Source organism: Brassica oleracea, chromosome C4, assembly GCF_000695525.1.
Source record: "Brassica oleracea var. oleracea cultivar TO1000 chromosome C4, BOL, whole genome shotgun sequence".
In the NCBI taxonomy this organism is placed as follows: Eukaryota; Viridiplantae; Streptophyta; class Magnoliopsida; order Brassicales; family Brassicaceae; genus Brassica; species Brassica oleracea.
The window spans coordinates 8,095,956-8,108,764 of NC_027751.1; the positions used below are offsets into that span (position 1 = coordinate 8,095,956).

General features: G+C 34.6%; 2 pseudogenes; one reads left to right on the top strand and one right to left on the bottom strand.

The window, feature by feature from the left end:
* Positions 1-2,658: 2,658 nt before the first annotated feature.
* LOC106338016 lies at positions 2,659-4,649 on the bottom strand (annotated as a pseudogene).
* A 1,016-nt stretch (positions 4,650-5,665) lies between these two features.
* Positions 5,666-7,099, top strand: LOC106341276 (annotated as a pseudogene).
* The last annotated feature ends 5,710 nt before the right edge of the window (positions 7,100-12,809 follow it).

The following is a 12,809-nucleotide window of genomic DNA, read 5'->3' on the forward strand; positions in this document are numbered from 1 at the left end:
GGTGGGGATAGGGAGAGAGAGAGAGACCAATGTTTAATCTTCTTTAACAAAACATCGGTATACACAAAATGAGAATGTGATATGAACACAAAATGAGAAGAACTCAAATTTTGTTTTTAGAGGCTTGTAGTTTAGTTTAGTTCAGTTCTCGGCGTTTTGACAGATGTGTAATTTTTCAGACAGATGAGATGAGGTTTTTATTTTATTGATTAATTCAAAAAATGATACGGTAGATTGTTTTTTTTTTTTTTGCTACTAGGGTTTTAGCAGATAGCTTTGAATCTGTAATGGCTTTGTTGTAGTCACCTCCTGTGCTTCAACTCTTCAACTAAGGCTGTGATCTTAGTTCTTGCTATGACAAAATGGGAGATCAAAATGTAATCTATGCTGTTACGGTAACTTGGAATGGAAGGAAACTTGTGTTGTTTGTGATGCAAGGTATTATGGGAATTGTGAGCATCAGCCTATTAATTAAACGAATTAATAGTATCTTTTATGGTCCATAGAGCATGATCCTTCTGGTTGTTACCTTTTAACTGCACTAAATGAACATCGATTTCCAACTTCATCCAGATAGATCACCATGATCAGCAAATGAACAACACTTTAGCTATGCAGAGTATATAACATACAACATCGATCAGTGTTTGGACGCAATGCTTCCCTCTCATCCTGATCATAAGACAAAGTTCATGTCAACTGTTATTTGAAAGAAGCAAACACTTTTAGGATAAATAAATAATCTTAAATTCAAGAATAGCTTAAAATTTAGTAAAGAGAATTATAATTGAGAAAAAGACTATGAACAGAGATCGGGTTTTGGCTTAACCTAATGATGTGGAGTTCAGAAGATTCAACTTAAAATATAGAAAACACGCATGTCTAGATTTTGAGCCTAACTCGTTGGCATCTCAAGAAGAAAGCAGCATATTATGATTTGAAAGATTGGGGTAACATCGTGGTGATAGAGACCTAAAAGCAAAAGTGGGCCAAAATCTGATATGATAACTGTAATTCCCACATCGAAAATTATAAAAAATGTAACTTGATATATAAAGGTGTAAATCCTTCTATCAGATTGTCAATTGGTGGTAGTAGTTCTTCGGGCTAATCCCTGGGGTTATTCTACACTATTAATTGGCGTTTTGAATTTAAAAAAAATTATGAAAATATGTTTTCATATTTATATATCTATATTATTAAAGCAAGATCTCATTTTAAAATTTTTGGATTCTACCCTTAGATTTTCATCATATTTACATTAAATTACTTAATATTTAGATCATTTAAAAATTGTAGTCTTTCAATCATTTAATACTTAACAAAAGCGATTTTATAATATATATATATATATATATACACAATCATATCTAGTTTTAAATTTATTGAATATTCTCAAATCTAGGTTAAAAATTATTGTGAATAACTATTTGATTTTGTTTGATCTATGTGGAAACCGGTTCAATTTCACAATGTTAATTTTCACGTGTATCATTTTTTTACTAACTTTTCTTTTATGGTTTTTAATTAAATTTACATTGTTTTGAACCCACTAAGCATTACAACCGTAGATACTAAGATTTTTATATATGAATTACATTGATTTAATTTTCCTTTTTTCAAAAAAAAAATTTAAACATTGTTTTCAAATTTTTAGATGTGAATTAAATATTTCTTAAGAAAAATACAATACAAATATATTTTCTAAAAATTAAATGATTTTGGTCACTCAAAATAAACCCAAACCGGTCTAAATAGATGATTAATACAATTACATGAATCTAAATGAATAAAATTACTAAGAACTTAAAATTAAAAACGGTCGAGATGTAAATGTGTTCGCTAAAAATGAGACGGTTTTAAATAAGGTGGATCTACCATTTTATCATTCTTAACAAAGCATTTAGTGAGTTTTTATTAAATTTTTACAATGTATAATACTCTGCGCTTTTGAATCACGGATCAAAATTTAGTCAACACTATTATAACAAGAACTTTTTTTTCAATTCACCCTTGACTTTCTAAAGAATATTACAACTAGTGCCATTGTCATTTATTATTGATGAGATAAAAATAATAATTTTGATATAAAAATTAAAAACCAATATAGTCAGCATCGCATTAATATATGGAAACGTGAAAATATTCTGTCCACTGTTTCTATCTCTATGTAGTAGTATACGTTTAACAAACAATCCAGTTAAGATATTGCTCGGCTTTGGTGATAATTTGAAAGATGAGGTCTGCTAAACAATGTCTTCTAGCGATTGCTTAAACAAGTTTTCATGTGAGATTTTTATGCTAAACAATTTCTACATGTTTTTAAAAGTAAGTTAATTTTTTCCACCTATGGCATAAACAACTTTGCACTGGGAAACTGATGACCCTTTTCTGATTTTTCAGCAGATAAGGTTCTATGACATTGAACAACATTAAATACGATGGCCTTATATTATAATCTTATTCATGTTTTTAAAACTAGTACTAACTATCACGGTTATTAATATTAACTATGTCTTGATAAGGTTTATGTTTGATGATCTTAACCTCATAAGCAATTTTGGTTGACATGGGATTAATCGAAGTAACAATCAGTTTTAGTTCTTCAGAGTACATAACATACAACATGATTTGGTTTTGACCAGCATTGGTGGGTTCTTAGATTGTACCAGAAGCTTTGCATTCATCTAGTAGATTAAGCATGTGGGGTTGAGGAGCACTAAGAGATGGTGAGAACCGACGGTTGGGATTGCATTGGCTAGTCGGGGATGGTTTTGTCACAGAGCCATCAGATTCTACATCTACTCCATCTTGAGCAATGGCCAACTCGCCTCGTCTCCTCATCGAAGCCGACACTCTCTCTTTCCATATTATCCCATCCTGTGCTCAAGAGAAACAGAGGAACCATTTCTTTTATTTTCTTGAAAGTTGAAAAAACAGATAAAATAAAGATCATACATTAAGAATGGATGGCTCGGGGAGTGGAGTGGACACTGGATGGGTTGATCATGTTCCAGCGGTTCGAACTCTGTTGCTACTTCGATCCCATGAGTTGAATCGGCTAGGCTATTAAGTGAAGCAACAAAATCAGTATTTGGAGGCAATGCTCCCCTGTCATCCTGATCATTAGACAAGGTTCATGTCAACTGTTATTTGAAAAACACTTTAAGGAGAAATAGAGAATAATCTCAGATTCAAGAATAGCTTAAAATCTATTAAAGAGAATTATATAACAGAGAAAAAGATTATGAACACAGAGAATGTTTTGGACTAGACTAATGATGAGGAGTTCAGAAGATTCAAACCAATCTAATTAGCATCTCAAGAAGAAAGCAGAATACTAAGATTTGAAGATTGTTGTAACATCGTGATGATAGAGCGGACGACGAAAACGAAAACTTTGAAAAAACAGAGATATCGTGTTGGAGTTCCCTCCTTAAGCCCAAAACAAATTAAGCCTTAGTCCAAGAAGAAGAAATATCTAGAAGGAGAAGAAGAGTGTGGATTGAGAAGTGTGTTGAAGTGTTTAAAAGAAGATGGAGAAGTCTCTAGAATTAGCTTGTAGTTACCCTCCACTAGTATAAATAAGAGTGTAGAGTCCCCTTTGTAACATCATCCAAGAAGAGAGAAAACAAAAGAGAGAAAATATTTGTAAGAGAAAGTTTCCAAAAACAAATTTTTTGTAGTAAACCCTTTCCTAAATATTAAGATTCTTCTTCTTAAATCTCTTAGTTGTCTAAATCCCATTTTCATCTCATCAATATTGGGTAATTTTCCCAACATATCGAATGAGGCCCAAAACCAAAATGGCCAAAATATGATATGATAAATGAAACTCCCATATTGGTAATTATAGGAATTGTGATTTAATATATAAAGGTGTAAACTCATCTATTTGATTGTCAATTGAAGGTTAGTTCATTTGGCTAACAGCCGTGTGTGATCCTACTGCACTCATCAATTGACCTTTTAAATTAATTAATAAATCTATGAAATGATTTTTGTTATATTTTTATATGATCAACAAAAGTAAAACTAGTGTTCTGAAAGAACATTCTATGCCGCCGTTTTAGCTGCACCTAAGGCTAAGCCCTTCAAAACATAAGTCAAGCAAACTTTAAAAACTTCAAAATTATAACAAAGATACAGAAACTTTTATCAGAACTCTTTGTTTTAGTTAGGTAGTTCAGACACAAACTATTAGATAAGTAAAACCACAAGAAAATGGTTTCAACAACATACAGAACTGATTGCAAACTACATTACTAGAGTGACTGCAATAGTAACATATAACAAGTAAGATCAAAACAGCTCCTAACATCAGAGTTCTGGCTTGACATCAACACAATGCAGAACATCAAGACAAGACAATTAGGCGGTTAGAACTTCAAAGGCGTATAACAAAGAGACCGAACTCAAGAAACAAATCTAGTAGCATGTTCCATAAAACTTCACCTTCAAGAGCAAACTATAAAAAGACAATAGATGGAACAAAAAAAAGGCTTTAAGTTTTCTTTGAACCAAAAGAGACACATGAAACTTGTACTGGAATAAGACAATCAAATAGAGGAAAGAGAGCCTACGATGCCACTCTGTGTTCTCCTATGGCCGCTTCTACTAACAGAAAATATGGAGAAAATGGCAACCATGGTACTGATTTGTTTTCTTTTCTTCTTTTGGTTAGAACTCTGATTTTTCAGTTTTGTGGAAAACTATATATTCTTAAATCTTTGAAATTGGTTTCCTTGTCCGATGAGTATATAGATTCTCCAAAGCACCAACGCAGAATAACAAAAGCAGCCACAAAGATGGCTTCTTTAAGTCTCAAGAATATTGCAGTGGACTGATGATTAAATGGTTATTAGCTCTTTAAAACTTAAAGCTTTGCTTGGCTTCAACAGATTGTCGGTTATGGCTTCTTTCTGTCTCACTCTTGTTTTTGTTCGACTTTTCTTGCTTTGAAAATTCATACATGTATTATGGATGATTTATTGGCAATATGAAAATGAAATATTCCCCTTATTAGCTTATAAAAATGATGTTTTCTGATTCATTTCAGCTTATTAAACTTAACAGAGTAAAGTATTAATTCAATTCACATCGAGAAAACCACAAATCATACTAGTAGCAGGATTGTTTGATGTGTATAAGTTATAATTTTGAAAATTTGTCGTTTTACTTGATAACACTTAGAATAATTAATTGAGAAAAGCATCTATCAAAAATTGACTAATTCTTTCAACTTAAGAAAATACTCAAAATAAGCTATTTCGAAAGTATTTTTTTTTAAAGGGTTTATAATTCAATATTCTGAAGATGTAAGATTTAAATTTCGATTATTTTCGTAATGTAAAATAATATATATTAGTTTTCCATTTTAGTATATATATAGTTATTATTTACCATATTCAAAGGAAGTGATTTTTTCGTTATTTGTTTTCTTTTAACGATTTTTTCCTTTCTGGTATAAATATATCTATTATTTACCTTATTTAATTAATGCATAAAAGTGATTTTTATTTAAGTTTTATTCCTTTTTAACAAGATTTTCCTATCTAGTTTTACGTATATCTATTTTGAATTTTGGAAATTTGATATTTCAGCCTCTATATAACAAGATTGTAGAACGTAAACTTTGGCATACACACCTTTGCGTCCTAATCAATCTCACATCTTGGCTTTCTTATTCACCTTTTCACCCGCCATAAAATATGGACCTCCGAGAATCACTGCGGAAGCAAAACGAGATCGTACTGAGTTTGTTTAAGCACGTGATCGCCACCACCACCGCCGGAAAACCCTCTAACCGACTCTTTTCCCCGGCGTTAATCAATGTCACCCTCAGCTTCATCGCCGCCAAGTCTCCCAGAGACATCGAAGAAAAGATTCTCTCTTTACTACAGGCTTCTTCGACCTACGAGCTTAACACCGTCTCCTCCAAGATCGTAACCACCGTCCTCGCCGACAGTACACCAAGTGGCGGTCCGACGATCGCGGCAGCGAACGGCGTCTGGAGCGAAAAATCTGTCCCTGTCGATCCTTCTTTCAAGGATATTATAGAGAACTCGTATAAGGCTGCTTTTAACCTAGTTGACTTTCGCAACAAGGTAAATATTTTTTTAAACCTAGTTGCCTTTCGCCACAAGTTAAATACTTCCACAAGGCTTTTGTCTGAATCCAAATCACAAATGTTGCGTGAATTAACTTTGAAAAAAAGTAAAAAAAAAAAAACTTAAGATAGCAAAATATCCGTTTAGGCTTGTATATTGATTATATTAATAAATTAATTTGTAATCCTTTAGAATTAACAACTTCTTTGTTGTTTTGTTTTTTAATAGGTTCATGAAGTGGTTGAAGAAGTGAACTCATGGGTTGGGAAGGAGACAAAAGGACTCATCACTGATCTCATCCCAAAAAACTCTGTTTCTCCTGCGACTGATCTCATATTCGCCAATGCATTGTTCTTCAACGGAAGATGGGATCAAGAATTCGATCCATCTCTTACAAAAGACTCCGACTTTCACCGTTTCGATGGAACCACAGTACGTGTGCCCTTCATGTCCGGCTAATCTTTAAGATACGGTCTAGTAGTTTACCAAGGTTTCAAAGTCCTCAACCTACCTTACAGGGGAGGACGTGGTGACTACTACGGTCGCCGTTTCTCGATGCAAATCTATCTGCCTGATGAAAAAGATGGGTTGCTGGAGAGGTTAGCTTCTTGTCGTGGATTCTTGAGTGGCGAAGGAGATATTCCTGGATACTCTGCAGGTATTGGAGAACTCAAGGTTCCGAGGTTTAAATTCGAGTTTGGTTTCAAAGCCACGGAAGCTCTCGAGGGTTTGGGTTTGGAGCTGCCGGGGGATGTGATCATCCACAAGTCTTGCATTGAGGTAGATGAAGTGGGATCGAAAGCTGCAGCGGCTGCTGCTGTGATCAGTAAGGGTTGTCGTATGCCTCCTACTCCGAAAGAGAAGTATGACTTCGTGGCTGATCACCCGTTTCTCTTCCTTGTCAAAGAAAACTTCAGCGGACTAGTCCTGTTCCTTGGTCAAGTTACTGATCCTTCTATGCATTAATGTGTGTTCAAAGCATTTGCATGTTGACTTTGGTGGATGGTTTTTGAAACTAATAACTTCACTTATTCCTCTGGCTTTGTTATCTTTTTAAGATTTGTTTTTTTCTTTGAAAGAAGTGTTAAATTAATTCAAATCGAAAAAAACCTTATTACAATGATTGCTTGTTTGCTATCTCGAATTTATGAATTATCGAAGCATTAAAATTGAAAAAGAACCTAAGTGACTTTTGTTGGCTTCATCAATATGCGAACTAAACTGGCAGAGCAACTTCATACACTCTTCCTCCTGTGACGCACTTGCTTGTCGATGTTGTTGATTAGCCGAGTTGGGTTCTGAGGTTGTTCACCATGTTTTCTCATCTTTCTTTCGTACCAAAATGAGAATAATGTAGTTTGGAAGACATAACAAATCAAAAACAGTGACATCTTGTCTCGCGTTGGATCCATCAATATTTCCAGTATTTTGCTATAGGAAATGAGATGGTGCTAATAAAGCCACGTCAGCTCAACACATCAGCAAGATTGAGTTGATATATAGCTGGAGAAAACAGAAGTCAGAATCATCGAAAAATAGTCAAGAAAGTTTGTTATCTTCTTCATCTATGTTCTCTATATTTTCTTGGTGATTTTCTAGGAAAATCACCATTGATTCCTCATCTCTGCTCTAGAGTGTTTCTACATGTATCTCTTGGCGAGTGAGAGTCGATTCTTTGTGTAAACATTGGATCGAATCAAATACGAGTTACTGTTCATCTTCTTCTACTTTCCCTATTACGTTTTACTGTATCAAAGGTATCAGAGCCAGTCGCATCCTCGGAATCTATGGCGGAAGCGTTAGATTGGAGAGTGAAGGTTTCCGAATCGATGGAAGTAGCTGTCATCGATCAGACTTCAGAGATGGATAAAAACGCAGCTAGACCATCAATCGCTGTAACCAGAGGCAGTGTTAGGGTTGCCTCAAGTCAATCTCCGGAGAATTTTCCACCGGCGATACAAGTGTTGGCAGATTCATTTACTATTCAGGATCCATTGCAAGGGTTGAAATCAGGTACGCCGACGGGATTGCAGATCGCCGAAAATCCATTGCTTGAACTGATGTATTTGCGAGAAACTAATGGAATCAGGGAATATCATGAGAGTTTTGAGATGCTTAGATCCAAGACTAGTTTTTCTGGGAAGCATTTGGTTAAAGCATACTTAGTAGGATTGCAGACAGATACGCATGCATTCGTCAGAATGTATCAACCTCAATCCATTAATGATTGCTTCGTTTTGGGAAGAATGTATGAGAAAGCTCATCATGGAACTCATACCAGCGAAGGTTCTAGCAATGGAAACTGCGGTTTATCAGTTTCGCTTGGGAAGACGATCTCTGCGATTCCTGATGTAGAGTTGATAGATTCAGAGGCGAAGGGTTCAGAGGCTAAAATTGAGCCAGGATCAGTTCCAGTGATTCTGAAGTGTTCAAGCCTTGATTTGGAACCAACAGAGGCGAAGACTCCAGGAGAAATGGCTTTAATGCTGGAGGTTGATGTTGTTCCTCATGTGAACTCTATTCTGGACGGAGAACCATTTTATGAAGAGGAATCCTATCAGGAGATAGAAAATGATCATGTTCAGGTAACCGATTATCTTGTGAAACCAAGCCTTAGAATAGATGAATTGCAGTCTAGGATGCTTAAGAAAAACACCTTTGGATGTGATACATTCTCTGGTTTATGCTGTAATAAACGAGCTGAGGAGTGGATTGCTCAAGAAATAGAACATGTCTATGTTTTAGATGTGGTGGAGGAGTTTACTCAAAAGGCAGTAGAAGATTCTGATTTGACTGCACACCACCTATTTGATCAAATGCATCTGAGATTGCAGAGAAAAAAGAAACAGTGGAAGCACAATAAGACCTGGATGTTCAAGTACAAGAAGGAAATGTGTGACAGTGAATTCAAGAACTGGTGGGAGATTAAGAGAAGTTTCTTAGATCGATTTACTTCATTCAAAATTTGTTCTCAACCAGAAGTTATGATGCAGGCAAAATTGGTTTCTCGTGCTTGTGTTGCTAGACTCAGTGATATGTTAAAGGAAAATGCAGAGAATGGTGAAAGGAAAATGCAGGAAAACACCAAACAAGAGAAACTTCTCAAGTCTTGGAGATTCAAATTCAGAGGCGTGATGGAGACCATCAAACATGTGTATGAAGATGCAGTAAGGGTTTTAGAGATATTGCAGGCTGTGCGAAATGGTTTACAGTTTGATTTGATGAGTTTTGAGGCCAGCAAAGAGAATGTGTTCTGGACCTTAGCTTCTGGGTATACGGTTGCGGATAAGCTGCAGAATCTTTGTACTGAGATGTGGCTGATGGACACTGTGAGGTGGAGATGGGATAAGCGTTTCAGTGATGATATAGATGATGGGATAAACATGTCCTTTGATCCAGGAGGGATAATGGAGTGCACAATAGTTTCAAACTGGTACTGGGCGAGACTACATATTACAGATTCACAAGGCATGGTGATAGATCAAAAGCAGTAGCATTCTCAAAACCTTGTGGTCAAGGTTTTCAAAAGAGGGAGGATTTGCTATAGGAAATGAGATGGTGCTAATAAAGCCACGTCAGCTCAACACATCAGCAAGATTGAGTTGATATATAGCTGGAGAAAACAGAAGTCAGAATCATCGAAAAATAGTCAAGAAAGTTTGTTATCTTCTTCATCTATGTTCTCTATATTTTCTTGGTGATTTTCTAGGAAAATCACCATTGATTCCTCATCTCTGCTCTAGAGTGTTTCTACATGTATCTCTTGGCGAGTGAGAGTCGATTCTTTGTGTAAACATTGGATCGAATCAAATACGAGTTACTGTTCATCTTCTTCTACTTTCCCTATTACGTTTTACTGTATCATATTTGATACCACATGAGTTGTATATTCCGTACATAGAAAGCTTTTGAGTCAAACCGTTCAATACTTCCTCCAAGTATTTGCACCAGAAGAAGAGATTGTTTCTATTAGGGCTGGCCGTGGGGCATTCGGGGGACCAATCGTATTTTGGTTCGGATTCAATCGGGTTTCGGATTTTCGGTTTTATGGTTTCGGCCCATTAGGATAGCATAAAATTAATGGCATTTTAAACAATTCAAAATTACATGAACTTTGTTGGTTGGTGTTAATGTTAGAGATGAGGTCTTGCAAAATGTCTTCTAGCAATGGCTTAAACAAGTATGCAAATGAGATTTTTATGTAAACTAGGGGTTGGCCCGCCGGTGAGTTAACACTAAAACTATTTTATTTTAAAATATATTTTTATTTAATAAATCATTTAAAATTTTATTTTATTGAATATAATAAATATAATCTGTTCTTATTCGAAGATTATATTGTAAATTTTACTCATCGGCTTATGGCTCTGGAAAGGTATTAAACCTTTGTCGATTTTGTGTACGTCATACTTTAAGTTAATAAAATCTAATAGAAGACAAAAGAAAAAGAAAGTCTAATTACTTATATTGTAAGTTCTTGAACTTTTTTTTATGGTAAAATATTCAATCTTAGTTTCGCTGAGTCAATTAAATTCTTTTTAATGTGATTGTTAAGATGATTTAATATGGTTATGTTCCGCTTTTTTTACGGGTTAGATTTTTAATATTTTTTTATGTTAGGTCATCTATTTTTATTGATACCTAATATTTTTTTTCATATATATTTGTTTTATATTAGATGTATTGGAAAATGAATAAAATAATGAATAAAAATTCATTTGAGAAATTGGATAAATAAATTAATAAGAAATTTTGATCAACTTGTTCTTTAATAAAAGTAGATTAGAAATTTTCTTTTATAACTTCAGTTTGTTCTTTATCAAAATCAGATTAAAGAAAAATAGAAACCATATTTTGACTGAGAATATTTGAAAAAAATATTGACAACACATTGTAAGAAAAATAGAAACCATTTTCTTCATTTTGTTCTCAGTGACCAAAATACTGAGAATATTTCAAAAAAAAAAAAAAACACTGCAACGAAACTAAAGAAAAATAGAAGTGGCTCCACGTCGATTGTAGTTTATAAACAACACATTGTAAAAGCGTATTTGAGTTACGGCTGATGTTTAAAACCTGGTCGAGCAAACCATATTTTTATTTCTTAGAAAAGAAAAACAACATTATAATTAAGCTCCAGAGAAATAGTATACAAATGAAATCAACACGTCCTATAATAATTTATATTACGTAATATTAATAGCTAAAGATTGAAACATGGTTCAAGAAACAAATTACTGAGAATATTTGGGAAAAAACATTGCAATGAAACTAAATAGAAATAGTAGCGGCTCCACGTTAATTTCTTTGTTGGGGGTTTCCTGCAACTTGAACCTGGTCTTCCCCTAAATTACTCCCCTCACAGTGGTGCTGTGCAGCTGTTGCTGTTCTAACGGATGGGGTGTCGTGTCTGGTTTGAGGGGATTCCATCCATTTCGTTGCTCGGCTCATCACCACTTAACCTTTGTCCATTAGAGCATTTGCAGTCGACGCATGTGCCACCAGGAATATCAGTAAGCTTTAGATTGAATGTTTTCCAACAAATAGTATGTACACCTACTTTTTTTAAAAAAAGGAGGGTATCTGGAGACATACCATCATGTCACCCACTTCCGCTGCAGTGGCGGATCTAGAACTAGTATTAATCGGGGACACCAAATTTTTTAATAACTAACTCATTTAAATAAAAAAAAATTCATAACCAAAAAAATACCTTACAAATTTATCATACGAGATTCCATAGTTTGGAATCTTTTCACTACTATTTCATTTGTTATTTTCTCAAACAATTCTTTTTCAACAAAACAAATAACACAATCATTTAAAAACTGATCACTTATCCGGTTCCGCAAGCTAGTCTTCACAATCTTCATCGCTGAAAAACATCTTTTAACTGTAGCAGTGGCAACAGGTAAATTCAAAACTAGTTTCAAAAGCCGATAAACCTGAGGATGTGAAAGATGTTTCTTTGTCTTCACCATCATGTATGCAAGATCTCCAAGATCCTTCAAATTAGAAAATCTTTCATCTTCCCGAATATTGTCAATATAAAGACCTAGTTGATGCTCAAGAGTTATCCGCTCGATATGACCAAAATCCTCAAGATAGAACTCAGACAATCTCATAACTTTTAACTGATCAAACTCCTAAAATGAATTAGTGGGGCTCAAGGAAGCAATGCAGCCAAGTAATTCTGTGTTTACCTCATCAAAATGGTCATTAAACTCTTGAATCTGCATATCCAATACAGTGTAAAAACACTCCACCTTGTAATGATGCAAATTGGTTATATTGCTTCTTTTCCTTGAATTCTTTGAATCAAATTCATCATCCATAACCAGGAACTCAATCTTGTAGTTCTCACAAAAGGTAAAAACTTTATTGATCAGAGATTCCCATCCATCATCTCTGATCTTGTACAATTGTTGCTTGGTGGACTTCACAAGTGACATAGCATTCAGAATGTCTTGATCTTTCCTTTGAAGAGCCTTTGACAAGTTATTAGTGATCCCAAGAAGAAGCAACATCAATTGTAAATAGAACACAAAATCAAAGGTGTGGAAGTATTTGAGAAGACCATTAGCTTGGCGTCTTTTGATACCATCACTTCCATCGATTTCAACATACTCAAGCACTTTGATGATAGAAGCAAACAAATCAACCAACCGCAGCAATGTTTTATAATGAGAACCCCAACGA